Source organism: Dermacentor albipictus, unplaced genomic scaffold (assembly GCF_038994185.2).
Source record: "Dermacentor albipictus isolate Rhodes 1998 colony unplaced genomic scaffold, USDA_Dalb.pri_finalv2 scaffold_42, whole genome shotgun sequence".
NCBI lineage: Eukaryota > Metazoa > Arthropoda > Arachnida > Ixodida > Ixodidae > Dermacentor > Dermacentor albipictus.
The window spans coordinates 920955-935741 of record NW_027225596.1 but is presented as its reverse complement, the minus strand read 5'-3'; the positions used below and the strand labels follow the sequence as shown (position 1 = coordinate 935741).

Below are 14787 nucleotides of genomic sequence, written 5' to 3'. Positions count from 1 at the left end.
GTGCAATAAAGACATTGGTGGTCCGTTCTCGCAAAGACTCATGTTTTCACTCCGCACCATAATTGTGAAAAATGCTCAAGTTGCCAAGTCTTACAGTTCTCAGCAATTATGCACAAATGTGTGAAACAAGCTAAGGCTCACTGAAAGACACTTTTGCAATTTCCTGGTTTTCGTCATTAAGTAGGGTGCCTTTATGATTTATGTCAACAGATGCACATATTTAAAGGGCGTGTATCCTCACACTTAGACATTTACTTGTGCTCTGGAAACTACTTTGATATTCTAGCACCTTAATTTTGAACAACCAATGCCGCACAAACACCGGATAAAAGAAACAGACTTCAATGAATCTACAACAATCAGTGCTGTTATTAATGAAGAGGTCACCATCGGCTACGAGGCTGCCTGCGTCCCCTACCCTCTACGTGACAGATTCACCCTTTCGTTATTGGTGAAGAATAGGTGGCGATACGCGTCGCCGATGGCTTACCCCTCCGCGCCAGTAAGCTGCTGCTGCGGCTGATGTGGCTGTGACTGGTCGATGTCCGATGCCTGCGCTTTCTCTTGGTGTTTCTTTCCGCCTTTGCGGTGATGCTTGGAGCTTCGTCGGCGGGTAGAGCTGCCCCCGCCGCCGGTGGTCGATATCTCCGCGGTATGTTCTTCTGTGGGCGGAGAAAGTGCAGCCTCACTCGGGGCACTGATAGGTGCGGTGGCGGCGGTGGTAGGGGAAACGGCGGCGTCCGAGGCAGCGGCTGAAGCGACAGGTGTGGAGGCGGTGTGCTCTTCCTCCATGGCTGTATGCAGGGCACCTGTGCGCAGAAAGGATTAACACTCACGTTCAATGGCCGGCGACGAGCGCGTGGCTGGCTGGTTCGCTAATGCCGATACTGATTCCAAACTTTGGCCCGTACCCACAACTGGGCATTGGCCAAGAGGCGGGAGGCAGAGCAAAAAATGAGGGTAGGTAGTGATGATGCACTACAGTGGCCACATATGCAGAATATGGGACTAACCTAGAAGCGGACCGTAGAAATATTAGAAGTAGTAGCTGGGTTCCTTCCTTGAAACATCACTTATGATTTGGTTTGCGTAGCAGGGTTAGTGGTAGGAGTCCGAGACGTCTCCGAATGCAGCAAGGAAGAAACGGCGATACGTACGGAGCGCACACATATATTCAAGTACAAAAGGACAATTACAAGAACACAAAGCATTGGACATGAGAAAAGGACACGGTGCGGCCCTACGCAGTATTTGAATGGGCACACCACGCTCACGATTTTTCGTGTCACGAAGCCCGCGTGGCGGCGCCACTCGAAGGCTAGTTCGGACTGTTGTGCATCTGCTGGATGATGGGAGCGGGCGATGCGACACTTTGAGGTCCCCTCGGGCGTTGGTGCGCCGCCGGATGCCTCCCACAGTTCTTGGCCTTCCGAGCGTTGACGCCCGACCAAGCCAACGCGTCTTCCGTGCTCCTCTTCTCAGCTCCGTCTCTCTTTGTCCACGTGGACTATTTTGCTCCTTTACTGCATTTGCGATACCGGTCACCTCCTGCTTCCACGTTCGAGTGCGTGCGCTACCACAGGCAAGGTTCGCTCCCGCTGGCACAGTGGGGTCGCGCGGTCCACTTTGTGGCGTCGGCTTGGTGGGAATGCATCGTGCGAATGAGTCCACTTCATCACAGTAGCCCCCGTCACAAAAAGGGTTTTAGCGAAAACGCTTTACCAGAACTCAGCAACATTCATAGCATGCATATCTATTCGCAATTACTGTTACTTTCAGTACCCTGTATTCGGTGTTCGAAATGCAAACTTTAAACGAGCACTCTCAATAAAAAAGCTGCGTGAGGATAACAGTATGCCTTCGCAAGGCCACACACAAAGCAAAGCTAGAAATGATATCACGTGCGACATCGTTGCGAACTATTTATGCGACTAATATTCACCGTGTTGAAGCAACACAAAGCAATGGTGGCAAGTCTATTTTGTTGACACACACAAACTCATATAATAGTTCTTGGGGCAACCCCTGTTTTGCGGACATTGCAATACGACCTTTTATTAGCATTCTTCAATTAATACTTATCGTGTGTGGTTCATTCAAAATGTCGTAAGCTTCTTGCCTGCACAACCAAACCAGGCATGTAGCAATGAGCCCCCTCTTCCGTGCCGTACTTCTCCTTCTGAAAAAGGTGTCATCTACTGCTCCATTTCACCCATGTTTATCCAATGCAATGGCCTTGTGTTCTTTGGCCCTTACCATCTCAGCAATTTTCTCCTCGATTTCGTTTTATGATTCCGTGTATACTTCTGCGCTTACAGGTCTCTACCAAGGGTGTTATAGACCAAGCCGTTCTCTGTCCGCATTTTGTGAGTTCTGAGATGATCTTATCTTTTTTTCTTGCTCTTTCAACACAGACAGCACAGTCATAATCGATCTCAACAGACAAGGGGTCAGGTGCTACAGCAATGTTTCTCTGGCCTTCATGCTGTGCTCGGTGGTCTAACACGCTTCTTTCAATAAGCCGCCATTTTTTGCGTATTTTATGCCTATTTATTAAAGAAACAATTCTTTGTTGCGTACTGAGGTAACTTCACCTATTCGGTTAGGAGCTGGATGAGTCTTTTGTGCTTCCACAAGCATATCCACACCTTTGTCCACGTTATGTGGTAGCTACTAGGCTTCTTCACTATCATATTTTTTGTCAACAGATTGGTTTTTGTAACTGTTGTCATGTCTGATGCGGCCGAAATCCACTTCTGCTGGAAGACTTATGGATTATATAAAGCATTGCCGTTGCTTGCGGCATGGTTTATGACGACTGATACACCGGTACCAGAAAAAAATTATGGCACTCTCGTAATCGCGCGTACATAGACGCAAGCATAAAATGGCTACCAGCAAAGCAGACTGGTTGGAGATGAAACTAGCCACAATCTTAAAATAGGTATAGTGCATGTTCGAAACGGCGCAGCGCAGCACACCAAACCACACCACACCACACCACAGCACACGAACGCGTTTTGAAGTGAACCCATGGAGGAAGGAAAAAAACTGAGGAGAGGCCCTACCTCCTCCGCGCGCTACGAGAAAGTGTGGAAAAAGCTACATTGTATTTTATCTTTTTTTTTCTCTTTTTTCCCTTTATTTTGCTGTAGCGGCCATGTTCTCGGCCCACAATGACGCCATTGTTATGGTAGTGGTCGCTCACACGTGTTGCTCCATGACTTTAGTTTTGTGGCAAAGGCGTCGGGTGTGCAGGATTGCGTTAGCATCCATGTTTTTGTTCCGCCATCTTATCTAGACTGTGTTCCTCGCTGCTGTTTTTGTGGCCAGGTAGGACTGGAAGAAATAAAAAGCGTGAAACGAGCGCGTATGCAACGCCATACACCATACCACCGAGGAAGAACAACGTGGGGATATTTTCCCGTCTTCGGTGGATTTATGCCAACGTGTCATCCCAGACGGAAACCGCTGTGCTTCAGATTATGTACAATAAACACCTTACACGTCAGTGACAGCTGTACAGCGTTCCTCCCTTTAACAGCGGATGATTCATTTGCGGCACGTAAAACAGCCATGTGGAAGAATGGGAAAGAAGCGGCTGGTGAGAGTTATGAAGGGACGAACCCCCTTTACTGCAGTACTCTTATGTGTGTGCTCGAGGGGCGCAGGGAAGTGAAGGTTGGCGTATGCGGTGCAAGAGTGAACAAGACTTGACAGAAGAACGTACGCCTGCACATAAGCAGGCCCGGTCAACGCGCTATCCGCACGCATACGCGCTTACTGCTCCGCACCGCGGAACTTTGTTTCCGTGAACCGTGAGAACACTATACCTCAGGTAGCGGTCAGTGTATTTAAACACGTAGCGATGTTCTCCTCTGCCGGACTGTTCGTCGGTGCGCTATGTCTCGTCACTTCTCCGCTGTGAGTGGTCGCCCGAAACGTGTTCAACAAAGCGAAACGATTCGAATGAAGCCATGACCAGCATGCGTCTTTGTTCTCATACACTGCAGATGGGCTTGCCCTAGGTTGTATCACGATGGAATACGCCATGATTGGACCATTGTTCAGATTGCTACGGCGCGCAGCACGGCGTGGTTGCGCCGGTTGTAGCGCGCCGAAGGCGAGAAGTGTAAACAAGAGGGAAGAATCTGGCCCGGCACGATGGCGGAGTAACGCCGACTTATGGCGTCTGCGGAAAGAAGCGTTACTCCGACTGCCGCGGACGACCATCCGTGGCCATCCTCGGCGCTCAGGACGCTGCCGGCTTAAAACCCCTTAAACTTCGTAAAGTAGCGACACTTTCCTCCTCCGCCTTCGCTCTTCCTCGTTTCTCCTCTCTTTCACGCTACCTCCTTGACTGTGGCACCACCTACACTCCTCGAGTGTAGCCACGGCACCAACATGCGCTCCTCGCCGCTCAGTAGACGTTTCTCGAGCAAAAATGGCGCTGAAGCATGGCGCGAGGGCCCAGGTGATGCTATTAGGCCAATAGCGACGCTGCGTCGGTCTCGGCCAGAGCGCTCGAGTATGAGGTGGCATTCTTCAAAGCGTGGTGCTACTTTACGAAGTTTAAGGGGCTTCGTGCCGGCTTGGTCACGCAGCATGTCGCCATCGCTCGAGCCGGCGAGAACTTGTGACACTTTGCGAGCGTGGAGTGTCGTTGTGTGCTCGTCGCGGGATTAGTGAGCGCTAATTCTGCGTCCAAGGGCTGCTCCGGACTCTCTTTTGTACTCCAAGAATGACTATTACACCCACAACTGTGCCTCAACCTACGAATTAGTGCTCGCGACGAGGCCTTTCAGCCACATCTGCGTGTTAGGCCTAAGTCGACTACGGAGCGTCCATAGCCCTCGGGAGAGGGGCGAACAAGTGCGTGCCGGCCGCGCGCCTATCAGCCGACTCTGGACGCGAGGAGCAACATGGACAGACCGCACCGCGGCAAGTCTAAGAAGATGGCCATGAACGACAAGCCAGTGGTTCAATGCGGGGGCTGCGACAGCTGGTTCTTCGTGGAGGACTTCCCAATCTGCTTCATGGAGGAGGCCCACGGTAAGAGCTTCACGTGCAAGTTCTACATGAAGATTTCTACACTTTATGCGATAATAGCGCAACAAGAAAGAAAGGTGAGGCCCGAGTGTAGCCTCGACATCGCAACATTGAGTAGGAAAACACAGTGGGAAAAGCCGGAGATCGAGGGGAAAGCAGAACGACAAGAAATACTACAGTTGCTAAAAGCCGAACAAGAACAACCCGAACGGCTGTCAGAGGAGGTGACAGTGCTTCGAGCCAAGCTCGAAAGCATCAGCAAGAGAGAAAGTACCCCATGTTACGTTTCGCCTACGACGCGCGGTATAGCTGGCGCGGCTGCAACGGACGCCGGGGCTTCGTTCAAAGCGGCGGACATTTTGGCCCGTTCAGCGTTGCCGCAACGCCACTCCGCCAAGCTCGTCCAGGCATGTTTCAATGCCACGTTTCTTCGTGTGTGCTTGTGTGTGTGTGCATGTTGGTGCCCACGCTTGTCAAAGCGCGGCAGCCGGGGAGAAGAGCTCCCCAACTGTGAAGCGAGGAGGTCTCACCGGCGCCGGCCCGGCGGATGCGTCACTACTCGTCTCAACGTGCCCGAGCGGCGCCGTCACGTGCGCCCCATCCAGAGCCATTCCTTCATGCCCTCAACTCCGAGAGTATAAAAGCAGCTGCCCCCGGACGCCAAGAGAGGCTCCGATTTCTTCCGTCGAGTAACGTGCTCTCCCGTCTCTCCACTTCGGTTGACCTGACCGGACGCTCTTTGGCGATGCTATAATAAACAAGTTGTTCTGTTAGCAGTCGACTCATCCTTTGCTGGGACCTTCGGATGCTTCCAGCGGTGCCCCAGGCCGCCAGGCCAATGCTACCCTTGGAGCTTGCGACCCAGATGCAACACCCACCAATGAAAAACTGTGAAACTCTTGAAAGCAAAAAACAACAACAAAATGCTATTAGAAAAACAGGACCCCCCTTTCCCACCCAGTCATAGGAGCTACCAAACACATTATGAAAACCAAGAAAACGCAAAAGAAAGAAGAACTAGAAACAAGTGCAGACCCATGGACCAAAGTGGGTAAGAAAAAGAACGGAGAAATGGAGGGAATACAGCCCAACAGCCCCCACCCCTTAACCAAAAAAAAAATGGCTGTGGCTTAGGTAAGGTTAAGCCCAGGGTGCGAAGCATACTAGCCTTTATTTTAGTTGTTGAACGACTGTTTAGCCTGGTGAACTGCTGTTGCTTGGCTATATTTGGTTCGGCTAGACGAAGAAACAACTCATGCGTTACTCTGCTTCGCCTTCAAGAGTGGAACGCGACAGCGTTCCCGTCGACCCGCCAAGGGGTGTAAGACAATGGGCTACAGGGCAGCGACTACGCGCCCCGCATTGGACGCGGTGAGCGTCGAGCAAAGCAGCGTTCGGCGTGGCAACGAAATGTGCGCCTGAGCAAGAGACGCACGCCTTAGAAACAGCTCGTTTCTAAGGCAACACCGCATTCACTAGAGGCGCTTTTGTACCGCTTTGAAGCGTCGTACTCGTGGCTCAGTGGTAGCGTCCCCGTCCCACACTCCGGAGACGCTGGTTCGATTCCCACCCAGCCCGTCTTGCAAGAGTTGAGCCAAAGCCACTTCTCCTCTGTCGTGACGTCACGGTGTCACGTGGTTTCATGGCGACACCGCCGCGCCTGAGGAGCTGGGTTGAGCTCTCGTAATATGCTTCGCATAAAAAAAAAGACCCGCAACCACTCAGAAGAGCAACTCAGCAGGAGCCCACCTCAGCGTTACCAGACGGTGGTGCTTGCGACTCAACTGCTCATCGACTGAAAAAAAAACACCTTTACGAGAAAATCAATACCCTCAGGCTCCGCATAACCACGAAATTGGGAGCATCTACGTACGAAACACTCTTCGAGATGAAGGAGAAATTGCGCGCGCAGACTCTTCCAACACCAGACTCCCATTAGTAATACACGTTCGTACTGTTAATGCACTACCTGACACAGGAGTTGAAAAGTCCACCCAACAGCTCACAGAGGAATTAACATCCGGGAGCAAAAAGGCACCCCAACACCACTAAATCATAAGTGCCATTCCAGAGCCGAAGTCACGAGGCCACCAAGCAGAAGCAGCTTGTTGCAAAGGGAACCAACAAATCAATAACGTATGTCCCTCACTCGGTCCCAGAGTAGAATTTCTCGCCACAGGGGATCACCTCAACGAACACAGCCTCAATGACATCCACTATATTGAAGCAGCAGGAGACCATGCGAGCTCCCTACTAGCCCAAAGATTAACTACTTGTTAGGAAAGAAATCCCGCAAACACACAACCACATCACAAAACCGCAGACACCCCAAGGGTACAGACCCGAGGGCAGTGAGGACACTATTGAAGGCAATGTCACCAGCACTATGCCAATTAAGCCAAACAATACGCCACTGGTAAAATGACCCATTAAAGCCAAACAACAAAAATTCTGCCCACTAGTGTCACAGGTACAAAAGGACAACAGAACACAGCGAAGAGATTACTCAAGATGAAGCCATAAAGACAGCAACGCTCGGCCGAACATGAAGTCGCCTGTAAATCAGACAGAAGAGGATCGAGTTAGGCAGGACAACACGCAGAATCACAATTCCCCGACAATATCCAAACACCCACTGTACCCAAAAGGAAAACACAAAATAAAGCTAGGAGACGAACAAAAGAAGAGCCTATGCTCTTCTTTTGTTGCGGCTGTGCATCTCGCTTGACTTCAATGTGAACCGACGGAAATTGCAGCACTCGGAAAAGATTCGCCAAACACTTTAGGAAATCTTGCCATGGCAGCTTCTGGGTTCTCGCTTACGCTGTGAAGACCCGTTAGCTCACTCTTCACTGGTCTGAACGTGTCACGACTGAGCAGAGTGCTGCTGCTATTTCTAACTACTGATAGGGACTGCTGAAAAATTTCCCCATTGATTATGACTGGCCCCATCGCTTTCACAATTACGCTTAGCGCTTCTAGTGTGCAGGTTACCACTTTCGCATCAGGCTCTTCCAGTGTGCTGCTCTTTGCATCCTTCAGTTCCTGAAATTCTTTGCGGCTTATGATAGACCTGAATGGCTCCTGAAGCTACTCCCATGGGTGCGTTTTGACCATCAATGATCATGGTGATAACAAACTTAGGACAACAACCGGCAACTTGACTGATAACAAATGATTACAAATAAGTCGTAATACTCATTATGCACCAAGCAGTCGGAATCGTCGAGCTGATGCGGAGCTTGGTCGCTTTTTTGCCTACGGCACAATTTGGCAAGGTGTCTTTTTCTCGAACAGCTAAAACATTTCGTTCTAGAATTCGCAGCGATATGCAGCATGTTCCCGAGGCATCGAAAACAACGTCGTTGTACACGTGTACTTGATGCGCCTTCACCTTGATTTCATTTTGCGTTTTTCTTCGGTGGTATGTGGACTTTCGCCATCATGACGGAAACTTCATGTCGACGCTTGCCTATTGATAGTTCTCCTTCAGTTCCTTCCGGTGTCTGTGCCAACTCGTAGACCACCATGAACGTCGTCAAATTGTTCTTTCTTCGAACAGTCGATGCTCCACAACGTTGTCAGGGAAGCCAAAAATCAATCTATCACGTAGTATCTCCTTATAACGTCTCTCATCAAAGCTGCAGTTCTCGGTGTTAGGAATGGCCTGCCAGGGTTGCATAGTGCAAGTTACTTCAGCCCGCTGCACATGTTTCGAACCAAACGGGGTGGTGGCGCACTTCAGAGAACTGCGGATAGGCGGCAGCCACGCGGCGAGGGGTCAGCTCAGGGGAGTTCTCGAGGGGAGGTAATTGGCGGAACCTCGCCATGCGCTTTTCGAGACACCAGACAATGTGCAGCGGCGGAGGCCGCTGTGCGGGGTCCACTCTGGAATTTAGGAGCACCGGCTGGGTTCGGGAGTGACCACCTGACTACGGGGACGCAGGGCAATGGATACCAAGACGACTGCGCTGCAAAGGTTATCTGCCCTCGAGAGAGCACTAAAACCTGTGCGGCACGTGTGTGCGAGCCCTCCTCCAAAAAGGCGAGTCATCTTCAATGACGTCGAGCGGAGGGTTTATAAGCAGGGACTGTCGGCTGCTAGTGTGTGCTCGTCGTCGTGCTCTGTGCTCGTCAATGTACTCGTGAGATGTGTGCTCGTTTGCTGTATGCGTCGTCTTGCGTGCTCCATTTGGGAGTCCGCTAGACTGTGTAAATGCATCTCATGCTCAAATGTAAATAATGTAAATAAATCCTGATCGCCTAGTCCTGTCGATCCAAGTTCCTCCGATCGTCCTACAAGCCCGACTCCAAATCGTCACTGCGCAAGGCAGTGACGTAGTCAGTAACAGATTGGCCATTTCTCTGGTCTCTCTTTGAGAAGAGGTACTTGGAATATAGTTCCCATGGCTTCGGATTGACGTGCTCTTTCACGACGTCAATGATGACGTTACAGTCCACGTTCGATGGTCATCGAGGCTTGACGAGGCTTACTGTCAGGGAATGTTCTTTCCCCACAGCAGCTAAGCAGTGCTGCCCTCCGGCCGGTGTCCTCCGTCAGCTTGTCCGTTACGCAGCATGACTCGATCCCCTTCACGTATTCTCCCATGAACAGTCGCTCGTCAGGTTAAAAATTAAATTCGGTGGTTTTCAGTGCCGAAACCGCTATCTGATCAGGAGGCACGCCATAGTGTGGAACAGCGGAATAATTTCGACCACCTGGAGTTCATTAGCGTGCACAGAATGCACGGTAAATGGGCGTTTTGGCATTTCGCCCCCATCTCAATGCGGGCGACAAGGTCGGAATATGATCCCGCAACCTCGGACTTAATAGACTAACACCAAAGCCACTAATGAATCACGGCGGGTCATCAGTGAGGCATAGAACTTGCCGATGAAGCCGCGAAGAGGCCTCGTGTCACTGCCATTCCGTGCCGAAGCGCGGGTTAACCCATGTAGCCGCCGCTGTGTGTTATGCGGGCGAAATCAACTACTGCTGCAAAACTGGTTTATTTGGTGAGATACATGAGAATATATACAGGGGCGCCGTTGGTTATCGTCACGGTTTATGACGAGTGATGCACTAGCGGTGACGCGCTATTAGACACAAGACCGGCCTAAGTACAGCACGGGTTATCAAAATTGCTTTGTGTTGAAGTATACTAGTGATCAAGCCGACCAGAACAATTTGTGACCGTTGCGCTGTCAGGCCCAAAAAGGTAAAAGTCACCTTTAGAAAATTAGGTATCTTCATCCCAACAATGAAGCTTCCCGCCCGCATGTCGTATCTTGCGATATATAGTTAAGCGGCATACCTTATCTTTGCCTTTAACCTAAATAATTTCCTTCTTGGCGGGAAAGCTACCCAAAAGACTTGTTCTCATTCGTGAGCATCTCGGGACACACAAAGTCTTTCCTCGTTCTCATATGTTCCATGTGAACGCGTGCGAGTACAAGTTGCGTGTTTTCCAAGTGCGTCTCACACTACACATCGCGCCATTACCACAGACATCTGGTTTCAGCCCCGGAAACTAATCTCGCGAGTATTTCTTTCCAACGCATCTCATGGTTCAAGGAAACAAGCTCTAACTCGAGCCTGCATGTTGCGGCATCACGTGCATAACGTTCCGATACGAGCCTTCGTGTTTCACTCTGACACGCTTTCCATTGGGCATCAACGCCTTGCGTTGGACTTCGCGTGCTCGCGCTTTGTTCTCACGTGCTTTTCTTGCTTTTCAACTCTCCATGCCTTAAGCTTCGCGCCTTCAAACCAAGCTTCTAAACGGCTTTGACGAACGTCCCGATCTCCATTACCATCTTCCGTCCAGCCCCTCAGCTACAATCGCTGACTGCGCAGCTTCGACCTCCTATTTAAAGCAGAGAGAAAGTCTCCGTCGTGGACACCACTGTTATAATTTAGTTCGGAGAGCCCGCTTAGTGGTGGGAGTCAGAGAACGCTCAGGCGGCAGCAAGGAAGCAACGGCGACAAGCACGGCACACAAACGTATATTGAAAGACAAAAAGGACAATCACAAGAACACAAAGCATTGGCCATGCGAAAGGAATACGATGCGTCCCCACACAGCGTTTGTACGAGGGCAGCACGCTCACTATTTTGTGTTCCACGAAGCCCACGTGGCGGCATCACTCGAAGGCTTGTTCGAGAATAGACGGCAGGCGAGCTCTCGCATGCAGACTGTTGTGCGTCAACTGGCTGACGTGAGGGGGCGACGTGTCACGTCGAGGTCCCCTCGGGCGTTGGCGCTCGACCGGGTCCTTCCCGCAGTTGCTGGCCTTCCGAGTGTTGACGTCCGGCCAAGCCAACGCGCTCTTCCCTGCTCCTCTTCTCAGTTCAGTTTGCCTCTGCCGACGTGAACTCTTCTCCTTCTCCACTGCAGATGCGATGTCGGCCACCACGTGCTTCCACGTTAGGGCGCCTGCGCTACTACGCGCAAGGTTAGCTCCCTCAGCGACGTGCCTAGAACCAACTCAGCTCCGCCAGAAAACCTGTCCCGCGCGGTGGTCGCTGGAACTAGCGGCGCTGCAGTCACAACTTCATTGACAGAGTGTCGTCTGCTACGCAGAGAGCGAGCGGTGCTGTTCAGCTGCCGCGCCGTTCTATTGAGCACTGAAGGTGCAGTTATACACCATGTAATTCATATAGAATATATTGACATCCTTTTAAAGAGCATGGCACGCGGGCGCTCTCAGGCGTCATATACGTGCCATGAAATTACGAAATGGGCGCTCCTTTCAAGTTCCAACGAATTAGGGTTATTTGTGTTCGCACGCATGTAAATAACTATTTTGGAGCAAACGCAACTATCTTTTAATGCAGTTGCGTTTGATACAAAGCATTGTTGTCTTGACGGGCATTCAGTTATAGAGAGAGTTCTAGAGAGTTATATAGAGGTAACGAACTATGACGCCAGTTTGCGCCATCCAAGCGATGAACGAATGGAAGTCACGATAACGGCACTGTGTCAAAAGGCTGATGTAGCTCAGCTCATAATTAGTTGCTCAAGTATTGCACTGGGCCAATCTAACAAGGTTGCGCTGAGCTGCACGGTACGGCAGAGCTTTTAGTGGATCTCAAGAAGCGCTCGAAAACGCATTTCATATCTGTTTGGTGGTGTTCTGAACAGGGTGTCCAACCGAACTGAACCGAACCGTTATTTTCCGCCATCATGGAACTAAACGCGAACCGGTACATTGGTAAGGAACCGTTCCCAATTGATTAGGCAAATACTTCAGAAGACCCTGCCAACTCACTCCTAAGGCGGGTGAGAGGGAAATGTTGGGCAAAGGCTCAAAGCCTCTTGCAGTCGGCAGGCTATTCCTATACTACAAGCAAGACTTGAATATCTTCGATTAAGTTCAACTCAGTTGCGATAGCTTTTACGTTGTTAATCTTTAAGAATGCTTCCCTCTATGCGGTTAAAAATGCGGACGCTTTACGCCTGCTCGCACATCTTGCTGCAGCAAAGGGGCAAGAACGATTCCGTTCACCTGCCTGCTTTATTTCAAACCACTCAGGCCACAGAAAAATTGCCAGGTTTCATTAATTCTCGTGAGTGTCATGAATCTTATGAATTTCATGAACTTGAAATTTCAAGAGTTTCTTTATTACTTCAAAAGCTGAAATGGAGCACGTTATAAGGTAAGCTGGGCCATTATGTGAGGAAAACCTTATGGAGGTTCCCCGGATGGTCGTTTTATTTCGGAATTTCTTAGAAGAAAGTGCTTACAACGAACTGTGAAACCGAACATGATGGAGGTCTATAGAGCTTCCTCACGGCAAACTCACTGTTCTAGCAGTGGTTAATTTTTGCGAGGACGGCGCAACGAGCTATGGAAAGAAGAATGATGGGTGCAACGTTAAGGGATAAGAAAAGTGCAGATTGGGTGAGGGAACAAATGCAGGTTACTGACACCTTGGTTGAAATAAAAAAAGAAGAAATAGGCATGGGCAGGACATGTAATGAGGAGGGAAGATAACCGATGGTCATTAAGGGTTACGGAGTGGATTCCAAGAGAAGGGAAACGTAGCAGGGGGCGACAGAAAGTTAGGTGGGCAGATGAGATTAAGAAGTTTGCAGGGACAACAGGGCCACAATTAGCACATGACCGGGGTAGTTGGAGAAATATGGGAGATGCCTTTGCCCTGCAGTGGGCGTAGCCAGGCTGATGATGATGATGATGATGATGCTTCTACCGTTTATGTTGGCATGGTATATCACTTAGTCAAGTAAAGACGAAGTGTTTAGGTTCTGCTTACGGAGACGCACACTGTGTTCATAAATATATTTGATACAGATAAAGACGCTATAGTTCATGATGGATGCAAGCATCAAAGGCTAAGAAATTCAGCATTTCATTCACAGGAGACAGGAACATTCAACTTTATTAGTGGTCCGTCCTTCAATGCCAGTCAATTCCTTGCATTGCAATTCTGTTGCGTGCTTGGATAGGCGATCTGTAAAAACTGGCTCTCTCGTAATCCAGAGTAGATGTAAGCGTGAAATGGCAACCGGCAAAGCAGATTGGTTAGAGATGACACTAGCCACATTTTCAAACGGGTGTAGTGCATGTCTGCAATGGCTCACCCCACCACACCGCACCACGCCATACTGTGTACTGGTTCATAGGGACGCTGCCCAGCTAGAAGAAAGGCCATTAAAGGAGCAGCCACGCAGCGTGGCTACACCTTCAGGGGTTTCAGGGCGTCCTCTCTTGGAGCGACGCAACAACCGCGCCGCGGAACTCACGGACCGCTGGCATTAAAAAGAGCACAGGCAACTCCGTGTATGCGCCAAAAAAATTACACTGAAGCTTATGGTGCCCTGCATCTGGCTTTTGAACGTCGTTATTGGAAATGAGAAATTCGGTGAACGAGAAGTTACACATTGAGTGATATTGTGAACAAACATTAGGAAGAACTCTGAAGCAATATTTTTTTGTAACTAGGCAGTAACTAGCGTATGCCATGCGGTCCTGCACAAAGGGTTGGCAGCCAGAAACCGCATTTGCTTAAGTTTCAACTGGTTGCTTGAATGATCCCGGTTTGTTCTCGCAACTTGCTCGGATGCTCTCGTTTGAGTGCCTGAATAACGGCTGTGGCTTTGACTCAAGGTCACTTGAAGGTCGCCGATGACAGGAGCTAAAAGAATTTCATTCTTAAAACAGGCACACTAAACTGCTGTTGACACCTACGCAAAGCGAAGCATTCTGGTTCTGATTGGATCATGAACTATGTGAGCGTGCGTATGAAGTGTCGTTTCCGATGCATGAACATTAGCAAAAAGAGCCGCATGTTATATGAATGAATGTTTTACTTACATTTTTTAGTATAAACATGAAGATATCATATACCCAAATTTACATTGAGTACATCATGCCTTATGATTTGCTTATATTTTCAGTGGAGGACCGCTTCACATTGCAGTGTTGCACTATGGTGTTTCTGATGCGTCGGTTTCTTCTAGTGCTATTGCGGATCGAAACAAGCTAAGCGTGTCACTACGCTGGCTTGTCCGTGAGGAAGTGTGTTCTATGCCGCTTCTGGAAGCATACGGTCGTGGCGTTTGACGTTAAAGGCCACATAGGTACAAAAAAGTGTGTCGAGCTCGGCACGAAAGCTTCGCTGTATAAAGAAAATTTCTGTTAGACATTTCTTGCCTGTGATAACATGAAGCCGCTACTGTTCCCTGCTGAGGGCCACTCAACCTATATGATACA

At 49.8% G+C, this 14787-nt stretch overlaps 1 protein-coding gene across 6 annotated transcripts in view; it reads right to left on the bottom strand.

The window, feature by feature from the left end:
* LOC135913678 (regucalcin-like) overlaps positions 1 to 11524 on the bottom strand; it is a 53555-nt gene extending 42031 nt beyond the window's left edge. For 3 of the 6 annotated variants that reach the window (XM_070530048.1, XM_070530051.1, XM_070530053.1), the window contains exon 1: positions 491 to 850. The gene's annotated coding sequence lies outside the window, so the exon portion shown is untranslated. Of the gene's footprint in view, positions 1 to 490; positions 851 to 1013; positions 1105 to 11160 lie in introns of those variants that run through there. The other 3 variants (XM_070530049.1, XM_070530050.1, XM_070530052.1) reach the window with 3 other exon arrangements.
* Between the last annotated feature and the right edge of the window lie 3263 nt (positions 11525 to 14787).